Source organism: Amblyomma americanum, chromosome 11 (assembly GCF_052857255.1).
Source record: "Amblyomma americanum isolate KBUSLIRL-KWMA chromosome 11, ASM5285725v1, whole genome shotgun sequence".
Lineage (NCBI taxonomy): Eukaryota > Metazoa > Arthropoda > Arachnida > Ixodida > Ixodidae > Amblyomma > Amblyomma americanum.
The window spans coordinates 83,890,865-83,913,606 of record NC_135507.1 but is presented as its reverse complement, the minus strand read 5'-3'; the positions used below and the strand labels follow the sequence as shown (position 1 = coordinate 83,913,606).

General features: G+C 46.4%; 1 pseudogene across 1 annotated transcript in view; it reads right to left on the bottom strand.

Moving 5' to 3' along the window:
* Positions 1-21,542, bottom strand: part of LOC144110471 (FAS-associated factor 1-like) — a 34,965-nt pseudogene extending 13,423 nt beyond the window's left edge. Inside the window, exons 1-10 of the transcript XR_013309848.1 lie at positions 21,385-21,542; positions 15,103-15,171; positions 10,126-10,258; positions 8,616-8,701; positions 7,026-7,117; positions 4,668-4,752; positions 3,951-4,040; positions 2,831-2,911; positions 1,655-1,793; positions 1,163-1,230 (exon numbers count right to left, since the gene is read on the bottom strand). The product of XR_013309848.1 is annotated as an FAS-associated factor 1-like (transcript). The remainder of the gene's footprint in view (positions 1-1,162; positions 1,231-1,654; positions 1,794-2,830; positions 2,912-3,950; positions 4,041-4,667; positions 4,753-7,025; positions 7,118-8,615; positions 8,702-10,125; positions 10,259-15,102; positions 15,172-21,384) is intronic.
* Between the last annotated feature and the right edge of the window lie 1,200 nt (positions 21,543-22,742).

The window sequence follows — 22,742 nt, the reverse complement described above, 5'->3', positions numbered from 1 at the left end:
AGATGGTCCTCGGCAGCCCCAGTAACACTGAAATCATGCTTCAAATCCCTCAATCACCAACGATCGATGCAAAGTGGTTTGGTAAAAAAAAAATGGTTTGGTTTGTTGAGGTTTAACGTCCCACAGCGGCTCAGGCTATGAGGGGCACCGTATTGAAGGGCCCAGAAAGTTTGACCAGCTGGGGTTAAGTGCACTGACATCGCACACACGGGCCTTTAGAATTTTGTCTTCATCGAAGTACGGACCGCCGTGGCCAGGGATCGAACAAATTCTTGCCAGAGAATATTTGTGAAGCAGCATCCTTTAACACTGCAGCTTTATTGAATAGTGTTGTAGGGCCCCTAAAGGTCTCACATTTGCCACTGCATGCTGAACTCTTAAAGGTGCACTAAAGAGGAATCTGAACTCGTCTTTTCACTGCGGGAACTCTATCTACATGTTCCGGGCATTCTTAGAAACTTTGGAATTATTGTCCTGTGCAGTTGATTGCCCTAATTAAATTGGATTAAACTTCCCAGCTCCCAACCTTTTTTTGTAACTTAACGCGGTAGGTAGGAGGGGTCAACCAACGCATCAGCCAGTCCCGCGTGGCGGCTTGCCGCTCTGCCATCGGCGGAGTGACACGTAAATCGAAGAGTTCCCTCGTGTATTTTGATTTCCGTGGGCCTAATTTGCTGCTATATTGTCTGTGACAAACTATTTATTCACAGAAACCTAGAAAACTAAATAAAAGTGAAAGCGAAGCCGCCACTAGACTGGCTGAAAGGCACTCCATGCGTTGGTTGACTGCCCTACCTACCGCATAGAGTTCAAAAAAAGGCAGGAGCCAGGACGTTTAATCCGATTTAATTAGGGCAATAGGCCGCACAGGACAATAATTCGAAGTTTCGAAGAATGTCCAGAACGTGTCGATAGAGTTGCCGCGGTAAAAAGACTAGTACAGATTTCTTTTTAAGTGCACATTTAGCCACTACAGTCCAGGCCACAGAGACAACACAACACCAAATAAACATAGCTCAATGCCAACATAAGGCATTACATTTCGTTTATGGGAGTTGCTGCAACTTTTCCACCACCTTTTGGCACTGTATCTCCCTGAAAATAGTTTGGAAAATGAGAAGACTGCTCGCCAGAACACGAGCAATCTGGTACACGAGCAAACTTACCTTCGCACAAATGCCCGTGAAAAGTGAGCCACAGCTTCTGCTTCATCCACGATGCCTTCGGGCACTGCAGGAGAAGGCGGGAAAGCATTAAACTACACTGGTTCACAGTGCGGAAGCTTTCCACAGCGCAGGTGATTCAACCGACAAAAAGAAAAAACTCCTACGCCTTTATATGACTGAAGCTCGTTACCAATGCAAACAATGCAATTACAACTGTCAGAACAATGAGTTTTTCTTGGGGGCAACACCAGCATTCTTACAATATACTGTGCAGTGTGCGACAAGGACAGGACAAAAGAAGCAAGAAAGAAGACGAGGAAGTCACAAAGAGAAGAAAGATGCGGCGACTATCTAGAAACAAGCGCAAAGGCAAGGGTTCAAACATTCTTGTGTGCTTTTGCAGCAAAATTTAAAGAAAGAAAAATGGAGGCAAGTCCCAGCTTTCAGTATATGCGGCCGGTCCTTTATGCAGTGGGAATGGATTGCACTGAGCTGCACCCAATGGACATTAGAAGCAGTGGACGCTACTCACTCAAGGGTGTCGCGGTGTCGTCGGATTGCAATCAGGCACTCGTTGGCGTCCTCGAACTCGTCGGCATTACTGCTGTCGCTCGACACCAGCTCCGCCTGTGCCATTAAATGCAGTCACATTGTCCATTGATGTAAAAGTAGAAGTAAAAAAAAAGTGTGGAAAGCGCTGTCATCACGACAAAAGCTCCCCATTAGAGGGGTGAAGACACTAAATTTTTGTAGCGGATTGCTCCTTTGTTATGATGCGGAAAGCATATGTATTGCGACATGGAAGTTGCATTTGCCTAGTAAATAAGTTAGAACAGAACGCCTTCTCTGCTGAAAGTGGTTAGGGAATACGTCTACTTAGAGCAGATAGTGACCATTGATCCACATCGTGAGAGGGAAATAACTAGAAGATTGGCTGGAGCGCATACGGCAGATTCTCTCAGATCATGAACCACAGTTCACAAATATCCCTCTAGAGAAAAGTATACAACAGCTGTATCTTACCGGTACTCACTTACGGGGGCAGAAACGTGGAGGCTAACGAAAAGGGCTCAGCTTAAAGTAAGGGCAAGGAGCGAGCGAGCATGGAAAGAAAAATAATAGGCGCAACGTTAAGAGACTGGAAGAGGGCAGAGAGGGGTGAGGAACAAATGCGTGTTAATGACATCCTAGTCGAAATCAAGAGGTAGAAATGGCTTGGGCAGGGCAGGTAATACGAAGGCAAGACAACCGTTGTAGCAGGGGCAGCAGGAAGTTAGATGGGCGGCGGATGAGTTTAAGAAGTTTGAGAGGGGTAACGTGGCTGCAACAGGCAAATGACAGGGTTAATTGGAGAGGACATGGGAGAGGCCTTTGCCCTGCAGTGGGCGTAGACAGGCTGATGATGATAATAATGTCATCTCTGGTGTAGTTCCAGTTCGGTTTCAGCAGCTGAATGGCGAGTATGGTTGTCAATTTGGGGTTGGGATCACGTAAGGCATACAGAGGCAGGCCACAACAGAATGCAAAGAATCGTATTTATAGCAGCCCAGGTTAACTGGGTGCAGTGACCTCGCTGAACCCTGTTTAATCGAAGCATGTCGTGCCGTGCAGTTGTGAATCGGCAAGGCAGACCAGAGCAGCTTCAGCAAAAACTGGGGCCTCACCGTGGCAGTGTTTGCGCCAGCAGTGCTCTCCACGGACAGCCAGTGTTCCTCAATTCCACCCAGGGCTAGGGAGAGTGTTGTCTGCATTGGGATGAAATGGGGGAGGGGAATCTGGGTTAGTTCTGATGAAGTTCAAGACACGTTCACACATGACATAAAGGAACAACGCCAACACAGGACAGTGAAGATAAATGACAAACATCATGTGTCTGCGTTGTTCCTGTCTATCAAGTCAAACCAACTAGCCTGTAGCAGTACCCTTGTTCAGACACGACACTCACTAACACAAAGCAAGGTTTTAAACCTGTTACGTGCCTCCACATGGTGCAGTCTCCAGGACAGACAAGCCAGAAAAAACCTGCGAATGACTGTCTTCAAAGTGAACTGCCAGTGGTAACACAGTGGAAATGCGAATCACTCTCAACTTTGTGTCTTTACGCCAAACATGACTACCAAGATGTGGGTTTCGGCCAGGCGGTCCAGTCAAGACAGTGATAAAAAAAAAAAATGAGCAGAAGAAGCAAAAAAACACCACGCAGGCTTCTGCCATCCCATGATGCTGAAAACAGAAACAAATACAGAAAAAGACTTACAAAGCTCTGCACCCTGTTTGAGTATGCTGTTGGCAGTTACTCCCAGACAATCTTTAAAATGACAAAGTGCTACACTAACAGTGCCCTCGTGTATCTTCCTTATTACCATTTCCTTAGTGGTCTTGCATTTCAGAACACGGCGGCAGCCTCTGCTGATCAATTCGTGACACCACAGCTTTCTTTCTGAATACGTGTGTGTATGTAGGCAGTGTGCACATCAGGAAAATAAAGAAAATGTTCAACAAAAAGGTGCAGCTCTAATTCACACCAAATGAGCTCCTTTAGCACTAATTCGGCCTCACATGCCAACCAGTTCCTGAGAAACCCTGGGATACTCTGACATCAAGTGCACTTCAAGACTGCCTGAAAAGCAATGCTGCTTCTGTGTGCACTGCTCTTAAAGAAATCCAGTAATCACTGGTAGGAGCCCGTTCGATTTAAAAAATCTTTCCTCCCAAGGCTGCTCTTTGATCACTGCAAATTAGCACTGCTTCCACTATCAGGAAAAATCACATGGCTGGACCCACCTCGTCCCGTGGTGGTGTCCCGAGCGGCCAGCCTCTCCACCGTTGGTGTCGCACGGGAATGGACGTTAGGTCGCTTACATCTTGCTTCAGCTGTGAAGGAGGAGGCAACAATTTCGATGGCACACTTAAAATAGGCTACAGATACCCAATCTCAAGCCCAGGCATGCATTAGCAGGTAAGAACGTGACTGCCAATCACGAGAAATATTTGTTTAACGTATGCCATCAAACACTCTGAAGAACTACCAATGACTGGAATGAACAAACCAACAATGTCTTGACGCAGCACTCATCATCGCTCTTCAAAGAGCTCACTTAAAGGCCCAAGTTGTTCTTTTTGTGCCACAAGCCACTTCAAACGCCCACAAGGATCATGCACTGAACCTTACGTAATTATAAACACAGATAAAAAAAAACGACGGAGATGACATGGCAGTGAGAACACAGCAGAAATAGTAGAAATGAGTAAAGCCTCAAAAAACAAAAAGGAAGAGGCAAGTACAAGTTGGTGTTGAGTGCAAGCTGCCAGTGGAATCTGCATCGCACACGGTCAAACGCAGTAAACCCTACTAAGCTTGAACTCACACATGTTGAAATATTGGTTGAGTAGAAAGATTTCCCTTCAGTTCTCATGCTTCATGCGAGTTTTCCACGTGACGGAGCTGAAGTTTTCCGCAACGACTCTGTATACCAGTGAGAAATGACCCCTTTCACTTGCCTCTAGAATGGTTTTAGAGCCAGGGAAGTTGATGGCATACTCGTTTCCGGAAGTGTCGTCTTGGATGTGAAGCCGCACTTGGTTTCTGGACAAAAAAGGGTGGAAGCTACACAAAGGTTTCCTTGAGGAAGAAAACTCAATTCAATACCCTTTTGTTTAGAATTGCAGCGCACGGTTACATGGATGCTTTGCTGACACTTTGCTTTGCATTCACCAATGCTTTGCTGAAGTATGCAACTTTGACAATGCCCTTTAGGTCAAGCTGTATCTGGACACACTCGTTTTCAAGCTAGCAATTCAGGACTAGCCGAAGGCTGTCCAGAACTTTTGAACACCGAGGGAGAGTGCACATTTTTCCAGCTTATCTACACAGCCTACTTGGTACTGTTTTGGCTTTTATGCAAAATCAATAGCAATGTGCATAAATATCACAGAGTTCAATAAAATATTAATACTGTGGTGGCGAATAAATAGTGGGCAAGTCTGACAATATGATCTTCTCCAGTTTCCTGAAAAGTAGGTTCGTGACTAGCATTGCAGCGGTGGCCAAGTGGTTTGAGCATCTGCCTCGCATGCGGGAGAGGCGGGGTTTGATCCCCAGTGCCACCGGGTGCCCACCAGTGACACAATGGGTACAAGCTTTCCCCTGGTCTGGTGCTCGGCTTCTTTAGGGTTAAATGCTTAGAAACGGGTCTTTGACCCCACCCTGAGAAGACAAAAACACCTTGTGGAATGGTGCTCTTTGGCCCTAGATGCCCTCGCGCCATAAAAATCCACAATCATCATCAAAAGGTTCACAACTAACAACAATGCATGCTATGTGAAAGTGTAAAAAAAAGGAAAAGGATCACTACCACTAGAGAGAAAAAAAATCAAATAACGATTAAGGGAAAGAGAGATGAGGTGACAAGTTTCAGCAACCGCAAAATGTGCCTTCCTTTTCGTGCCACTCAGTTGTGGTTCCCGCTTAAGCAGCTTACCCGTCAGCTTTGCACATTCCACTGTATTTGGTAGTTCATATATTGTCTCCGCCGTCTTTTCTGTTGTGAGCAGTTCTTAGTGTGAAGGAAAAGCTGAGCTGAAACTGAGGCCATCAATAATTCCTCTTATGTGCATACAGCAATGCAATGTTCTGACAGCCGCGATGCTCACATTCAAGTGAGCGAGAAAAGCCCGATAATCCTGCAGGTCATCCTTGAACATTGTCATTTAGTACTTCAGCAAGACTCAACAGCAATTGTACTTTGCAAGCCCAACCTGCGGCTGCAAAACACTGCTTCCATCACGTTCAGAGTGAGCACACGTAATTTCAGCGGGTGTCATGTGTAGGGTCTCGCCTTTGCTCTGTCCCCTTGGGTTTGTTTCTCCGCAATGTCACGTGCTTTACAGTTTGCTATCAGGGGGGTGGGGGTGGGGGGGACACCTCCTGGTCTTCGGCGGGAGAGGAACTCAATGCACGTGGACGTTCCTCTCCACTGCAGGACGAGGCCTCATGGGAAGCGTCTCAGAGCATCTCCCCCGCCCTAAAGTGGGCATACATTTGCTCATAACCTTGCTGGTGAGTCGGGCGACTGACTAAGCGTATTTCCTAAGCAACTGATTTCTAAGTGTAAATACGGCATGCAACCACAATAATTTGTTACACTAGATTTTTTAAATTGCCACCCTGCCATCTTGACCTTAGTAAATCAATCATCTTCGTTAGCAGTCTTCAAAAAAAGTTGAATGCATACTTGTTGTCACCTTAGGAGGAACCTGGCTTGTTAATGCCCGGTTGCTTTGAATGCCTGCATTATATTTACTGGTTTAACCCTCCAATCCCGCTCTGTGTCAGTGCCTGTATTATGTTTACCATTTTTATCCGCTCTTTAGTGCACGTAACCTAGTATTCATTTTTTCTCTTCACCGTATGCTGAGGTGTTGCGTGTATTGAGAGTCTTTTTGCCAGCCTCTTAGACTTGTACTTTTGTGCCTTGTCTGCCTCAAATAAACAATTCAATTCAATATTTCGCTGCTAGCTGGCGTTATTGTTGTAGCAACAATAAATGCCTATTTGTGTCAGTTGCTGTCATTGTTTCTTTGTTTCCAAACAGCATGGCCCACCATGGTCAGCATGTGCTCAGTAGCATCGCAATCATGGGGTGAAGTGAACGGTTTGGATGGTTAAGCGGGGAAATATGTCTACCCGCCATCAACTCCACACATAATACCACCGTAGTTTTCCCCCACTCCACTGCTATGCACATGCATACATGCGACAGCCGAGAGTAGAGTGCTGAGATAAGGCTACACCACGGGGGTTGTGACACTGGTTCGCTTAACAACAGTGGCAAGGGGTGCCAGAAAACCGGCGCTCACCCTCTGCTGGGTGCACCTGGCTCTGGGTAAGGGGAGGTGGTCCTGAGCAGTAGGCTTCCCCCAGGCGCCAACTCTGAGGCCATGAAAGGTGTCTGCGAGAAGAGGCCAGTCGGGAAGCGTTTCTACAACTGGGGAAAGTGACGGGCAACACAGGGACCACGAGCACCAAGAAAGAAACCCCGAAGTAAGCAGCAAAACCTGCACTCACACTTGAAGGGACATGGGGTAGGCAATGCAAAGCTTGCGCACCAGTGAGCTGGCTAGTCTGTAGCTGACAAATGAACCAGTGCAACACACACATGGCTACACACACGTCCAGGATGAGCACACCTGAGCCATCTCCTTGATGTGCTTGCACTTACACAAGCACACAAGATGATGGCACAGGTGCGCCGATACTGTCTTCTTTCATCTATGCAAGCTGTCTGCTGACAGCCACGAACCAACTAGCCGAACAGCACACGATTCCATTACAGCTCAGAGCAGAACTGCATATAACAGAACGATTGCAGTTTGAACGACAAGTGCAGAGTAAGCAAGCACATAGGAAGACACATCTGCCCAAGAACCGTGGTGCAGGTACATGGCAAGAGAGGTGGCTGCGGGGTGCAAGGTGGAAAGACAACTCCACAACGCAATCTGCTTGTCGCAGAACTGGCATTCCCATGCAGCAGCTACAATGCAGCAAATGCCGGACTACACTTCGAGTTCATCATAAAGAAACATGGAGGGAGGAACAAAGATTACAACCCCCTCTGAAAGAGGTGTTGCATATCAATTAATCTTTGTGATGGATAGCAGTTTCTTGTTTGGCCTGGAGAACGTTGAGAAGAAGTTGAGAAGAAAAAAACAAGTTTTCTCATCATGAATCGTGCATGAACAGACAACAGGAAAGCACAGTGGCTTTGGTTGCCCGCAGGAGAACTAAGTCTAGTGACTAAAAGCATCAGCCAGCATTACTTTTTTCTACGACAGCCGAAGATTCCAGCGAGACAAGCAGGAGTAACTGTCTCCTTGACATCTGCCAGCCCTCCCTGTCATTCCTGCATACTTCACGTGATGCTCACAGCATTGGAAGCAGCATGATGCGGGCTGCTGCCGCAGGTAGGAGCGGTTCAGGTCAGTTCTCTCACGGTCATGTTGTGTACTGACATGCACAGAAGGCTGTGAACTCCCAAGTGGAAGGCAGCTGTCACTGCGATTCTAACAGACACACCGTACAGAGGCATTGCATGTTCTGTGCCTGTTACTTCTTTGCCGTTCATCTAGCTCTGCACCTTTTTCATTAACGCACTCTAAACAGAAAGGAGTACAAAAGGGAGTAAGCTGTCTCCCCTAGCATACTCCCTTTTATAGAAGAGTATGCTAGGGGACAGCATACTCCTTTTTTATTCCCATATGGGCGTATTCGTATCTAGAGTGCATGGAACACTTCAATGGAACTCTCATCAGGGATGATTGTGCCAGCCTTCTCCAAAGGTTTTAATTGCATAAACACACAACCACACTACACTGAGACACGCACGGTTGCACACTTCTCTACGTGCAACCCTGGCCATGTAAGCTGTCATTGGACAAGTGGCAGCCCACCTCATCTGTGACGTGGTCCCAACCCATGAGAGACTGTCGACATGGTGGCACGCAGGTATGTTGGGCAATCAGCTGCCGCACGTCTCCTGGACAACAACAGGGTCAGAAGTGAGCCCACAGGGTAGACGCGACACAAAACATCACAAAATTCGAGCCAAAAAGTCCCTCAGTAAAGCCAATCTAAGTACTAGTATTAGCCAAGGTAGGCGAGGCACCTAAGCCCAAAAAACAAGGACAGCAGTTCCTGATCAACGAATGTTTAAAGGGGTTCAATGAACAACGAGGGTTCATTTCGACCACCTGGGGATCTTTAAACATGCACTGACATCACACAGCACATGGGGGCCTTTTGCATTTTGCCTCTCTCAAAACGCGGCCACCACAGCCAGGTTTGCACCTGGAAACTCCAGCTCAACAGCTGAGCGCTCCAACTACTGAGCCACCGCGGCAAGTAATAGAGCCCAGCTGAGTGGTGTTTTGGACACTGACTGGCGTGTCACTGGTCCCTTCCTTTTCTGCTGCTTTTTTTTCCTCGCCACTCCGATGTCCTGTTCGCGTATTTCTTCCTGTGTGACGAAACTGCTCACTTGTCACGTGCCCTTAGGTGCTCATATACTGCTGCTTGCATGGTGATGTCTCCTCACAGGCGACCATGCCGCTCGTGAAAGGAGAGAGGCAGCTCCACTAGACTTCACCACTGCCGCGTTGCGCCACGGAAGGGCCGAGTACGTAGGCCCTTGCCATTTTGGAGCAGTTCTGCTTCAACACTCTCGACAGCTTACGCATGCTGTAAAGCATCAAACTGCGAATAACAGTCGCTGCAGCACAGTCCTCATCTCTAAAGCAGACGATCACTGCCCCGTCTCGCACCAAATAGTTTTACTTTGACGCGAACGGATTTACAGCGAATGCTGTTGTAGCTTTGGTTAAGCCATACAGCCCTGTATTCTACCGTAGAATCTATGGAAACAGCCGCAAGACATTAATTACTTAGTGAATTAATTTATTTAACAGAACTGAATTAAACTTAATTCAATTACGCCTGCAATGGTGCACAAGTGGCAAAGTGGGCAGAGAGAAATCCCCTCTCCTCGTTTAAGGGGAGAGAAGGAAGAGAGAGAGAGAATGAGACGTAATGACTGGTGTAAGGCCGCGCTTCATCAACGCATACATTTTTTTTATGCCCTTAGCTTGCGGTCACTGTGGGCCTCTGGTCTACGTGGAGAGCTCTCAGTGAAGCACCGAGCTCCCCTCTACCCGCGTAGAGGGTAGAGGGGAGCTCGGTGCTTGAAAAAGACATTGAAATGAGAAGACAGTAGAGCATTTCCTAACAACAAGTCCTGATATGCTGCTTGATGACAAGCTGTCACACCCACCAAGGTGACTAAGACACTAATGTCATGACTGCTATCATTTCAAATTACGCAGTTGTGTTCACATGCGCGCTCAAAGTAGCACAGCAAGATGGGAAGAGGCAGGCACATCACACAATAAGGCATTTCCAACTCACCACATGTGAGTCCTTGCTGTGGAAGCGTGAGGGCTATTGCTCGGTCACGAAATATGAGCTGCAGCCGTTGAACTGAGTCTTCCTCGGATGGCAGTGACTGAGTCTCCCGGGGCAGTGCATTGTGCACTGCATCCTGCATGTCATTGTGGGCAACAACAGTGTCACACTACGGAGCAGGCTTCTCCACTAACACAAGAATTATGTGTGTTGACATAGAACTATTGAGGGGTGCCTCACTGCATAAACCGGTTTAATGTGAGAGCAATTCTTGAAAGCCCTATTCCCTTCACATCATGGCCTAGTGGTGGGCCACCCTTAAATTATCTTGGGTGTACTGTGACTCACCAGTGAGCCACTGGCGAAACCTGCTTGTATGAGCCCCAAACAGATGGCAATAGCAATCTTGCATGCATGGTTTCTCACGGGCTCTTTCAAACTTACCAACCTCATAGAGTGACTTATTATTCATGGTCACAGAGCTTGTTGTGAACCATCAGTGACCCACGATGCAGCGAACGTGTTAGCAGTGCGCAGGAAGCTAGAGTTATTGCTTGAGAGATAACTGATTCACACTGTGCACTGCAATTTCGAAAACGACCACTGACAAAAAACGCTGGTCAATTGAGAGACACAGCTGCAGCACACTAAAAGCACAGCGTATCCCCCTGCTAACTGGCAAATACAAAGAGGAAGTCATTTCAGCAGCCTATGTATCATGCCAAACACCATCAACACAAACACCTTTCCTAAGCAAACACTTCGCTATCCACTGCCCTTCCTATTCAGGAGATTCTTCAAGTCTCTTCCTAACCCTGTTCTCACATTCCGCATTGCACATTTTGGGCATTGTGAATGCAACGACCGTTCAGTGCTAAAGACAGGTTATTTATCTGTGCTGCGTTGACCTAATAAATGTATGTAGTTATTTTATTTGTTCAAAACACCCCCAAAAGATGCTTATGGCGAGCGTATTACATGGAGGTGGGGTGCACAGGCATTGGTTAAACATTTATGTATTGCACCAAAATAAAGCAAAAACAAACAACACAAATATTGTTTAGTGAAATATAGATAATTAACCAAATAAGTTGAAAAAATTAGCACTGCACACAAAACAATGGGATAGATAACATTTCAGCACAATAAAAAGCAAAAAACAAAAGCAACACTGGGAAACGCACTCAAAAGTACAACTCTGAAAGAAATAAGATCATCTGATGACACGTGTGTGAATAAGTTTATGAAACCTAGTTGGATCGGATTCTGTGGCAATGGCGACGTGTGACGGTAAGGCGTTCCATTAAGTTACTGCGTGCGGTGAGAAAGAACATCCGTAATGAGATGGATGCCAATTAACACGTTTTGACTTTATATGGATGGTAAAAAAAAAATTCGTTGGAGGCACTTAGATATCTCTTAAAGGGACACTGAGGAGAACTTTATCAAAATTTTTTTGTTAGCAATATCTGATAGTTCGGCATTTCATGGCTTTGTTGACGCTTGTCCCGGAGCGAAAGATGCATTTATTTCAAAGAAGTTTGGATTCGAAGTTGAAAAATTTTTTCCCGCCGCTCCGATTCAAACTCGAGAACTCTTATGACGACACGGAGAACTCTTATGACGACATAGAACGGAGTGACGTGAAACGTGACGTAAACGGAGACTCCGTGATTTCTGGTGGCTAGCGGTGCGGTCTCGCAGATGCCGAAATGAAAGCTACCGCCACCGCACGTTGAAGGCATCTATCGGGGGTCGCTACCGTCGCTTCGTTTACGTTTGCACCGGCATCTTGCCAGTGTTACGATGGATCCCGTTCCCGAACCCGACGACGTAGTTCTCGCAAAAACTCTGGCCTGCATTTCAGCGACCTCAGCCCCACAGAGCTTGCGATGTTTTTGAAGGAGCACGGTTAGGTTAGGCGCCGGCGGGTGGTTTCCCCCTTCCTCAGAGAGCAGCCGTTGCAAACTAAATATCATAACCCCAGTGCGGGGAGTCGCGAGGGGCGCGTTGCGCCCATCGGAGGCTGGCCGGGGCTTTGGGGCCAACGGATTGTGATTCCTTGAACGGAGCGATTGCACGGCGCAGCAGGCAGCGTCGAGGTCTCCCACGGTTGCAAGGGCCAAGTTATTTATTTTTTGCCACAAAAAACAAATGGGTGCTCGACGGCGGTCGCGTTTAAAGTCGGCGGATTGAAACCAAAGCCGGCGCACGACGCTTCAACGGCTTCCGCTAGATCAAACGGGTCCACTGGATCTGGCTCTCTCGCCAACTTGCATGTACCTTCAGATATGTACTGTGAATGGATTAAAATAGCCGAGTTCGAAAAGAACAGCTCCGCCGAACTGCCGCAGCTATTGAATATAACGCGCACTTTGCCGCGGAGCCAAATCAGCCTGGCCGGGTCGGCGGCGGCTGGCGTACTCGGCGCGAAATAGATACATGCTCCAATCTCCCCGCCAATGCGGTCAGAGTGCGCCGAAGCCGCCGAACGCGTCGGCGGTCAAGCGCAGTTGGAGTATTCAAGGTCTCGCTTTGACCGACGTGACTTTGCCGTGCAGGGCGCGCGCGCGCGCGCCTCGCCGCAGCATAAACGCGCCTTAACAGAGCTTGCGCTTAACCGCTAACCAACGAATTCAGCGGCGGCATCCATGGAAGCCACTGAAACCCCCCGCCCACTCACTAAATAAAAGAAAAGAAGTCCGGAGCCGAGGTTCGGAATTGAACCAGGGCCTTCGGCGTTTGAGGAGGAAACGCTACCGCTCCGCCACGACGACTCAAGCTGTCAATAAAAGCGCGTCTAGTGAATGCACTCTTCTGATGCAGAAATCTCCGCGCTTTCGCTACGTATATCCTGGCCTAACAGAGATAGGCCATCAGCAATTTTTCTGAACTGCCTTGTACCTTGTCTCCCGTCCATGATAAATGATTTCCGTTAAGTAGTTTGAAGTTGACTGGCACAGCCAGGAATGTTTCGCCGGGCAAGCGTGCGAATACACAAGTGCTGCCTTGTACGATCACCGACCATCGTGCCATCATAGCTTTTCATCGACCGTGGCGATCATCTGACAAGCCTTAACAGGCTCCTTCAAAGTTTAACTAGCACTTGAAGCGGTACTTGGAGTTCTTCTGCTGTTCGGCGCTTGTAAATCGAAGCGCGTCAAAACCAAAACCACGGGGCACGCAAAGCTCATAGACGCGAAGTGCCATAAAAAATCGAAACTCTCCTGACCGCCTGTGGCGCCGCCAAGCATCCGTTTTCTTTGCTTCCAACATTCAGGTTGTCTTTTGCCTGCCTTGCTTGTGTGATAAAAGTGCACTATTGGTTTTAAAACAAAACTTACTTCAATATTGATCTGCGCAACCTACCTTTGTCAGCCTCAGAGATTCGCGACACCAAGTAGGATCAAAAATTCCTCCAAGGTGGTGTCTCTTGTCCTATGGCGTCACTACGCTTGTACTTGCGAGATTGGCCAGTGGTGGCGATACCTGTATTTTGGTTCTTGCTATTTTCTACCTTACAAGAGCTTTGTTTTCAGTAAGAGTGGCATTTTTGTGATTAGGAGCTGGTATTCTATCGATACAAGCCAACTTCAATTTCTCCTCAGTGTCCCTTTAACTGCGGGAAGGCGAAAGTCGTTTGCGACTCATGCACTGGTTTTAATTTGAGCGGTGACAACACGCTGCACATGCGCAGTAGTTGCTTTGCGGCGGATCGTACCACCCGCCACAGTGGGCAGTTTGCTCACAGTCCAGTTGGCAGGTTGTGATCACGTGACAAGGTCACGTGACCTAGGATGTAACGGACATACACGGCAAAAAGTCAGGTGACCAGACGGACGGTCACCATGAGTGTGAGCCATTAAAGGCTTTTTCGCCTTAAATGTGCACGGGACACAGCCATTCCAATAGGCCCACACATGTAGCGGCACCTGGTCAAATCTACTCCCATAGCATTTTCATTTCCTATTCAACGAGGACCCATGAAGTGAAAACCAAAGTGCGAGTGCATGTAATTGCATTTGGCGTAACCATGCTAAATCGTCCACTATTTTTTCCTTCCTCTCGGTACTCATTGTATTACCTACAGACCATCGCTTATCATTCGTCTGCATACATATGCCACCCATTTTTTTCTCTCGACTAGGATGCGTCCTTAACTCCAGACAGTTCCCCAACTCACTGTTCTCTTCCTGCCTCGAAGGAAGACCGAGGACAACCCCATAAAATCAACTTCTTGGAAAAAAATTGTTTCCTTGACTCTTTCTGGCTATGCCGATTCGATCGGCAGCAAAACATGCATTTATCAGCAAAAAATTTGATTTTATAACATTCCCTGCCAGTCGATTCATACTCGTGACGTCTTTACTGACAAGCTCGGGTTGCCGCCGTTTTGAAGAGAATGGCGGCTTAGCGCAGACTCTGGAATCAGCGCCAGAAATCAGTGTTGATACATGCATTTTACTTGCGAAATCGGCCGATGACGGCGACACCTGTGTTTCGTTTTGCAATCTTTTCTAGCTTATAAATCTCCGTTTTCGGCAAGAGTGGTCTCTATGATTAGAGCACAGTTTCCTGCCGTATCAATGCAAGCCAGTTTATATTTGTCCCTAGTGGCCCTGTTACATTATCCGTACCAATTTTTCAAAATTTCAGACAGTTGTGCTGTCCTAAATTCAGGTTCAAGAGTTTTCATTAGCCTCTGCGTTCCTGACCCCTAGGTCCAGTGCTGGCAAGACACAGCTGCCATATAATTTTTTTTTTTTTTCAGGGATCTTGGTTAGTGTCTGCTCAGGACTTCACAGTCACTTACATGGGCACTCCAGCCCAACCGCCTTCTCATGATATGGGTCTGTTGGAGACCTATATGGCAGAGAAGAACCAGCGACTAACAATGAGAGAGCATCAGCTTGAAATATACAAGACCCAACATGGGTAGCACAAGTGGATTGTGGTATAAAGAACGAAGTGGCACCCCACCAGCAGGTTCCAGTTGGCCTGTTCCAAGAACATGAAGCACTCGCCGACATCCTCAAGTCCGGTGCAGGCCTGCAACGTCAAACCACACAGGTCGTTCATTGTCAATATCAACCTCCTAGACACAGCAGCCTGCAACAACAACCCTCTCAGGGTGACAAATGAAAGATTACAACTACCGCCTTCCTTTGTATGTAGATCATAAGCAAGCCCTCCATGTTGCTACCCTTGCCTCCTCAGCCTCTCAATGACAGATGCACCAATGAGTTTAACCGTCTCCTTACCGCACTCATTGAATATCGTTAGCCCACTAACGATCATTTCGCACTCTGATTTCGGAACCTTCCGCATTGCTTACAACCATACTGCGTATATAGCTTGTAGCCAAGGAACCGCATTCTCGTTTCCGATGTAGTTTTCTTTTGTCCCGTGAGGCGGCACTTTCTAACACGTTGCAAAGACGTGAAGACTTGGAACCGTGCTCATTATTTGCCATGTTGCCCCACTAACGACAACTTCGCCACTTGACTTCGGAGCCTTCTGCATTGCTTACAGGCATGATGCACGTCTGGCTAGTAGTCAGGGAACTGAAGTTTGGTTTCTGATAGCTTTTTTTTCTTCCCTGCAAAGCGGCATTTTTTTAACGCACTCCGAAGAAGCGGTACTGTCAAAGTCGCTTGGCTTCCTTCGCATGCGCGCCGTGCACTGTAAAACATCGCAAACCTTAGGACGTTTCATCCGCGAGTGATTTAATTGACAACCCCCGCAACAATGAGTCTGAAGATGCTGGAAGATGCTGAACATGAAGCAGTTTTCACATCGGTGACAACGAAAACCAGCCTGAAACGCAGGCGGCCGTGCTCCGATGCACAACTATAGAGTTTCCAGCTATTTTGTAGCAAGAATATTATTCAAGATAGAACTGATTTTTTTTTACAGATAGTGCCCAATAAAATAAACATTTTGCAATTTCAGAAAATTTTAAACATTTTTTCATTTTAAATACAAGCGTACCTTTACAAGTTTTGTTCAATTTTTCCTAAAATCTCGCTTTTAGCAAATAATCTTTTGCTGCAACATGCAGTTTGCTGTTTAAACTTATATGACTAGGAAGCACCTTTATTTAGCTTTGTTTTTGGGTATTGCATTAAATTTTTAATGCAATAGTTTTTACAGAGCAAAAATGTACTGAAACATTCAGAATATGGTCATTTTCCCCACGGTAGGGAAAGACTATCATTACTGCTATCAATGTAATCTAAGTCAAATACACTGCAAGACAAAAACCTCTTCGATTTCCTATGATGACACCTGTGTGTGACAAGGGTACAGCACCACAACTTCCTGTTATGCCTTGCAGCTCATCTTACGACCTTTCCAAATGGCAATCTTGGCTCAAAAGCATCTCAAAGTCTGGTTTAAAAGGCAAAATGTGAGAGATCAAAGTAACTGGCATATTGTTTATTCTGAGCATAAAAAAAGTAGAACAGAAATGAAAGTTTATTCCTCCGAAAGGGTTTAAGTGCGACACTGTGTGTCTAAAACTCAGCACAAATAAATTCTGCCACAGCACCAATGAAATCAAACACCTTTAACTGCACGGTCATCCATACTCGTGAAATCTCTCCCACTCGCCACTAGGTAGCACTGCTTAACTGAAAATTTTAGTGCAATGCCTTCAAGAGACACAGCCATGCATGCCAGACATAGCTATACTGACCCATTCACTCTGTTAGACTCTGCCACTCGCAACTACGTGCTCCCTCTCTGGACATCTACTCTGTCATCCCAAAAGGTCACCGGTCATCAGCCCCATGCACTACACACGTGGTCTATGTCTGTTTCCTCTTTTTAATCTTTGGTAAAACATACCACGTTCACATTTGCTGTGTAATCCATACTGCTTTTTTTTTTTTTTTACCAATATTACACTGTTGACAAGTAGAAACTGTAGCAAACAAATGAATGGAAATATTGTGAACTTGTCTCAGCAGAAAGTTAGCTTTCACAATTTCTGCATTATAACTTCTAGCATGTTCCTTTCATATTTCATGCTGTCCTCGCACAGAAAGATGACATTGCAGAATGGCCATTGCAACAACCGAACAAATTTACATTGCTAGTTCAAAGCGTTATAATCAATCAAAATTGCCGATTGGGCTAGTTAGTGGAAAATGACTCGAAATGACCAGGCGGAAACAGACAAAAGCACGAGAAGAAAAAAAAAACACTGACAACAGGATGGGGCGGGGCGGGCAAGACACGAGGAACGGTACACACACTGCCGGACTGGGGTTGTCTATCAGATACTATCAGATAAAGAAGATGCTTTAATGTCAGGGCCAGGGTGCACTTCCTCAACGTAGATAGAGGGTCTGGAGGTAATCTCGCAGACCACTGCAACCAGCCTCGCCACAAGTGTAAACCTATATTAGAGGATACAAGGTTCCTAACAGCATCAAAAAACAAAACAGAAAGGGATGTCATTGAGGCCTACTTTGTTGCTAAGGCAGGGGACAGTTGCGTAAGCACGCCCTCAATTACACTGCACGAGAAAGAAATGCGCTTCCTTGACCACGTCTAAAGATTCCTGATTTTGCATGTTTTGTTTGCTCATGAGTTTTTTTATGTTAGCCGGTGCGCATTCTTCCCCTCAGACTTTTGGTGCAGCTCATAAGTTGTAATCATCCAAACTGTGTTGTACATGCGGACTGTTACCTCTTCGCCTTCCTAGCGTTGACAAGTTTTTTGCTCCATTATAGGTTGTATTCGTTTGTTTTTAGCCTTTTTCTGTGGCATCCGTAGGGTTGTATGACGTTTTATCTGATTTTAGATTTCTGACTCTGCTTTTGCTTCGCTTGCTTGGGCCCTTTTAGACTCGCTCGTTACTGCTGTTAAAAAGGTCTTGACATCGCCCTTTGACCACGATGTTGTTTAGCACGTGTTTTTTCCTTGGGTTTTTTTGCTGGTTATAGTGCTTGTTGATATGTTCACTTCATAAAGTTTCCCACCCCCCTTTTTTCATACTTGGGTTTTTTCCTTCCGGTTCATAGATGTGTCGGCCGCCCTTTGATCACTGCTTTAGGTTGTAATCTTTGGCACCCTGACTGTCACGTGGTTTTTTGGCATATATTGTGCTGGGTTTTCCTCGAAAATAAAGAGTTGTTAGTCAGTGCCCATCCTGTCGTCAGTGTTTTTTCTTCTCATGTCGTCGTCTGTTTCCGTGCTAGTCACTTTATAATCAGGCTAGAGTTCATAGTGAGAAACATTATTCGCGTCAGGTTCACAAAAAAATCTGCCACTAAGTAATTAGAAACATGGAGCTTGACTCAAAAAAATGGTCTCTTTAGGTGAGCTTTGCCAAGAGGCAGTGAAAATTACAGCAACCGCCTGAGGCACTGATGCTTTTATTACATCTGAGCGGTGCAGTGCACTATGGATGAAATTCACCCTCATAAAATTTTCAACTCATTTTCAGCGCTCGTTTTCCCAGGAAACGTGCACTCTCCACCCGAGAGCTTACACAGAACAGCACACTAATTTTGTTTCAAATGACATCCCATTCAGTAGTTCAAAAGTTATCCACGATTTTTAGAGAGATGGGGAGCCTAATAATATCAGAATGACAATACCAGGGCTAAAAAGCTGACATAGGGGCTTACTGCAACTTGTCATCCAACCAAGAAACAAAAGCCACTAACAAGAAACCCAGCCATCAAGGCAAGTGGCAGTAAATGTGGACATACAGCACCGACCTTAGCTGCAATGGCATTGACAAGTTTGAGGCACTGTGTCTGGCATTGGCATAACCAAACCTAACTGTCCCATAACCACACTGAATACAATCCCCTTTCAGGCAAATGAGGGACAGTTCATTATACAATCTATTATAGTCTTGTACATGTTGCACAATATTAAATGTGCCCCACAAATTCTACTTTGAATAGTGTAAACAGTAAAAACGACCCCCCCCCCCCCCCAAAAAAAAATAGTAGCATTTTTTATTCCTGTAACTCAAAGATGGACCTAACGATGAACTAAGCAGAGTAAAAATATAACAAGGGTAATAAAAGTTTGTCAAGCTACTCCTAGGTACAAAAAAAATGTGCCAAAGTTTGCTAACAAGAATACTAAGAGATATGAAAACGCATACTTCACTGCTCATGTAAAAATTGCACATCTTAGTTTAAGGCTGTAAAGGGAAGCTATGCTACCGTATTCTGCTATTTGGCATGGCTGCACATGTAATAGTAAAATCAGAGACAGTCAGCATATTTTTTTCATTACAAATCCACCCTTAAGTCAACATTGCTATTCTCATAGAACTTGAATTTGTCTTATGTGACTGCTACAACAGTGCCTCAGCACAACAACATGAACAAACCGAATGCATGGTGTGCACAGATGCAAAGGATATGCCAGAGTTTGCTTCCTGCAATCTTGTCAAGTCGATCCAAAACAGTGGAATGCTCGTCATTCTGTTTTCAAAATTTGTGTTTCTCTGTATATTTAATTTTACTGAATTGGATATGCAGTAAGCCCCCCCCCCCCCTTGATCCATACACAGGGTGTAGCCATAACCACTATCACCATAATCTCTGTGCCATTTTTGCACTTTTTGTGATTAGATTGTCATATGTGTGTCACTCAAGCTCCACTAACACTAAGAGGCTATCTTCAAGGAAGTAGATGCCTTGCTGCTGGCTATCTGCCTGCACATGTCAGTCTGACAGGTCAAATTTGAACACTAAACTGCTGCAAAAACTGCTGAAAGGTGCAAAATGACAGCAATAATCTCCTGCAAGTGATTAAAATATCTGCCCTTGAGCTGCAAAGTTATAGCTATCTTTTAGATAGCTCATGGATATCAGACAGAGAACAGCATAATGGAGGCCTGCAGTATGAAATGTCAAGTACTAGCATGACGAACAAATAATTCTATTTAACTCGCCGTTCCATCTAAATTAAGAAAAAAATCAGAGCTAAAGAAGTTCAAGCTTTTGACAGGTACTTTCAATTTCCAAAGGATATAGGAAGTTTAATATTGCAGCTGCTAGCTGGGAGCAAATAAATGAGTGTACATGTATAACTAAAACTAACGCTAGTAAAAATGACCACATCTGCCTGATGATATGAGTTCAAGCCGCCTTCTAGCTCAAACTTTTGAGCTATGTGCACAATGCCAGTTGAGCAGGCTGACAGCTATACTAAACTAGCACTATACCGACACAATTGCTCAGACTGCTTGTTAACATGTCAGCGATTTCTTGAGATACAAAGAGGAGGGAAATGTAACTAGTAGTTCACACCCAGGGCTGAGTGCTGACATGCAGATAATTAGAACCGCACTAGAAAATCTGGTCAGCCAACAATAGTTCTTAACCAAGCCCGTCTTGAGCAAGCTACGTATTTCACCCTCGATTTGGCTCCTTCGGTTTGTGCTACGTCCCTTGTCCTTGACTATTTTTAACTCTCGCCAAACGGCGCAGTATGCGCACAACAAAATGCTAAACCAGGCGTACGCGTAGCTCGAAGATACCATTTCGTGGCACACGGTTCTGCCTTCTCAACTTTTCCATTGACGCTCCGTCCAGTACATTTCCTGTCGCATCTTAAACGAAACCAGCGACACATTCTTTCGCTTGTAAACCAAATCACAGCAAACACTGAGGCAGATAAGAGACATTTATTTAGCCTGCCTAGGTTGAAATCGGGCGGAGGTCATGTTTTAAGCACCTCAAAGAGGTGGCGAGAGCCGACGTTTAAACGCTTGACGCCCGGGCGCAGCTGACACGACGATTGCACAAGCGGTACAGTGTCGCGTCAGATCTTGTAGGTGTTCGCCGAAATAAACTGCGGCGACAGAAACGACAAAGCAAAACGCATTCCACCAGAGACGAACGCGCGATGTCACCGCCGTCTCGCCCTCAGCAACACGCCAGAGCCTCGTCGTTTCCGCTGGTTTCTTATAACAACCGCGGACCATGCAGCGGCGGCGGCGGCGATCAGATGTCCGTCCGCCCTGGTGCGCGCATACCTTTGTTCGCAGGCCGCGACGGCCCCGAGCTGCTACCGAAGCTGGTGATCGTGACGATGCGAGTTTCGCGCTCGTACGCTGACAGGGTCGCCCCTGCGGGCGCGTCCCAGCGCTCGGACAGCAAGTGTTTTTAAAGGGCCGGGGGAGAGCTAAGAGCAAATACGCTACGCGAAACCGCGCGTCGTTTCGCGTCGAAGGGGTGCAGCCGCGGCAGCCAGATAAACGGCCGGTGACGTGGGGCCACTCACCTGAAAATCGGCCAGGATTTGGTCTCGCTGTTCAGTCATCACGTCCGTGCCGAGGTCCGCTGTTGCGACCAGAAACTTGCGACCATGGCCGTGTGATGTGAACGCTCATTCTGGCGACGGGCCACGGTTGCCAGCACGGAGAGACATTCGCTCTCATCTTGAAGCCCCCAAGATAAAAAGAACGAAATAAGCAAAGCTACAAAGATAATCGAAAAGGAAGTGGATGGCCACTTAAGCGCGTACAACGACAGAGCCCGCACTGCGAATAACCTTATCTCCTATCGACATTAATGATAGAGATTAATTCTATGGCTCACCCGACCGCCGCCAGGGGTCCAGCAGTCAGCAGAGCGGCAGAGACAAAGTGGTTAAATCTGACTCGTTTCGCTCCAAAACGAAGTTTCTCATCGTTTTAAGCACGAATACACGTGGCAGAGCCCGCTAAGCGCTTAGCTAGAACCACCAGAAAACAGAACTGAGTTTGGGCGGCTCTGCCTCAGCCTCCGCTTTGTCCAGAAATGCATTCCCGTAGCTTATAATGTAAAGTTAGAAGCGAAACGTAATGGACTAGCCCATGGTAACACCACGTCCCTGGGATATCTGATGATTATCCCAATGTCTACTCCGGGAGTGCACTTGCCCGATGCATATGACGTGGATGTACAGGTAGAAGAAATATGAATGGGAGAACCGGCGCGCGTAGCCTCCACACTTCGTGAAGGACGTCATAGGCACATGCCGATCGAGTAAGCATGATCGGCTACTCTTTTCGCGCATGCGCCCGGTGTCGCCGATCCTCTCCCGCTGTAGCGGCATCCAGTGCTTCGCGGAGTACGGAGGCCACGCGCGCGCTTTCGTGTTCCCTTTCATATTGTTTCTACATGTACCCGATTATTCAATGAAACATCCCCGATTTGGAGGTCCACGTAACTACATACGTAAGTTCTATCCGCACGTATGAAGGACATCTCTTAAACAACTAAATGCACATATGGCCTAGCTTGAGGCACAAAGCCTATTATTCACATATCTGCTGAATGCATTCAAATGCAAGCATAAAGCTCAGTGACTGAAGAGAAAATTTTGGTAATGAGGTTCAGAAATCAGTTTCAATCTGGTATCTTTGCAAATTCTTTTCTTGATAAAACCAACAAGATTGTCGTTTTCAAGGCTCTCCAATCGAAGATTGACGCCGTCGAGTTGCGGCAGCATCGCGATTTTAGCAAGACAAAACGTCCTCGCTCACTGCGGAACCATCGACATGACCCATGCCCTAGTTTATTTCATTGCTCAGTTGGTTAGCACGGCTTTGTGTTAAGAGTTTCTTCAATCAAGGTGCGGGGCCGGAGCGCGTTGTC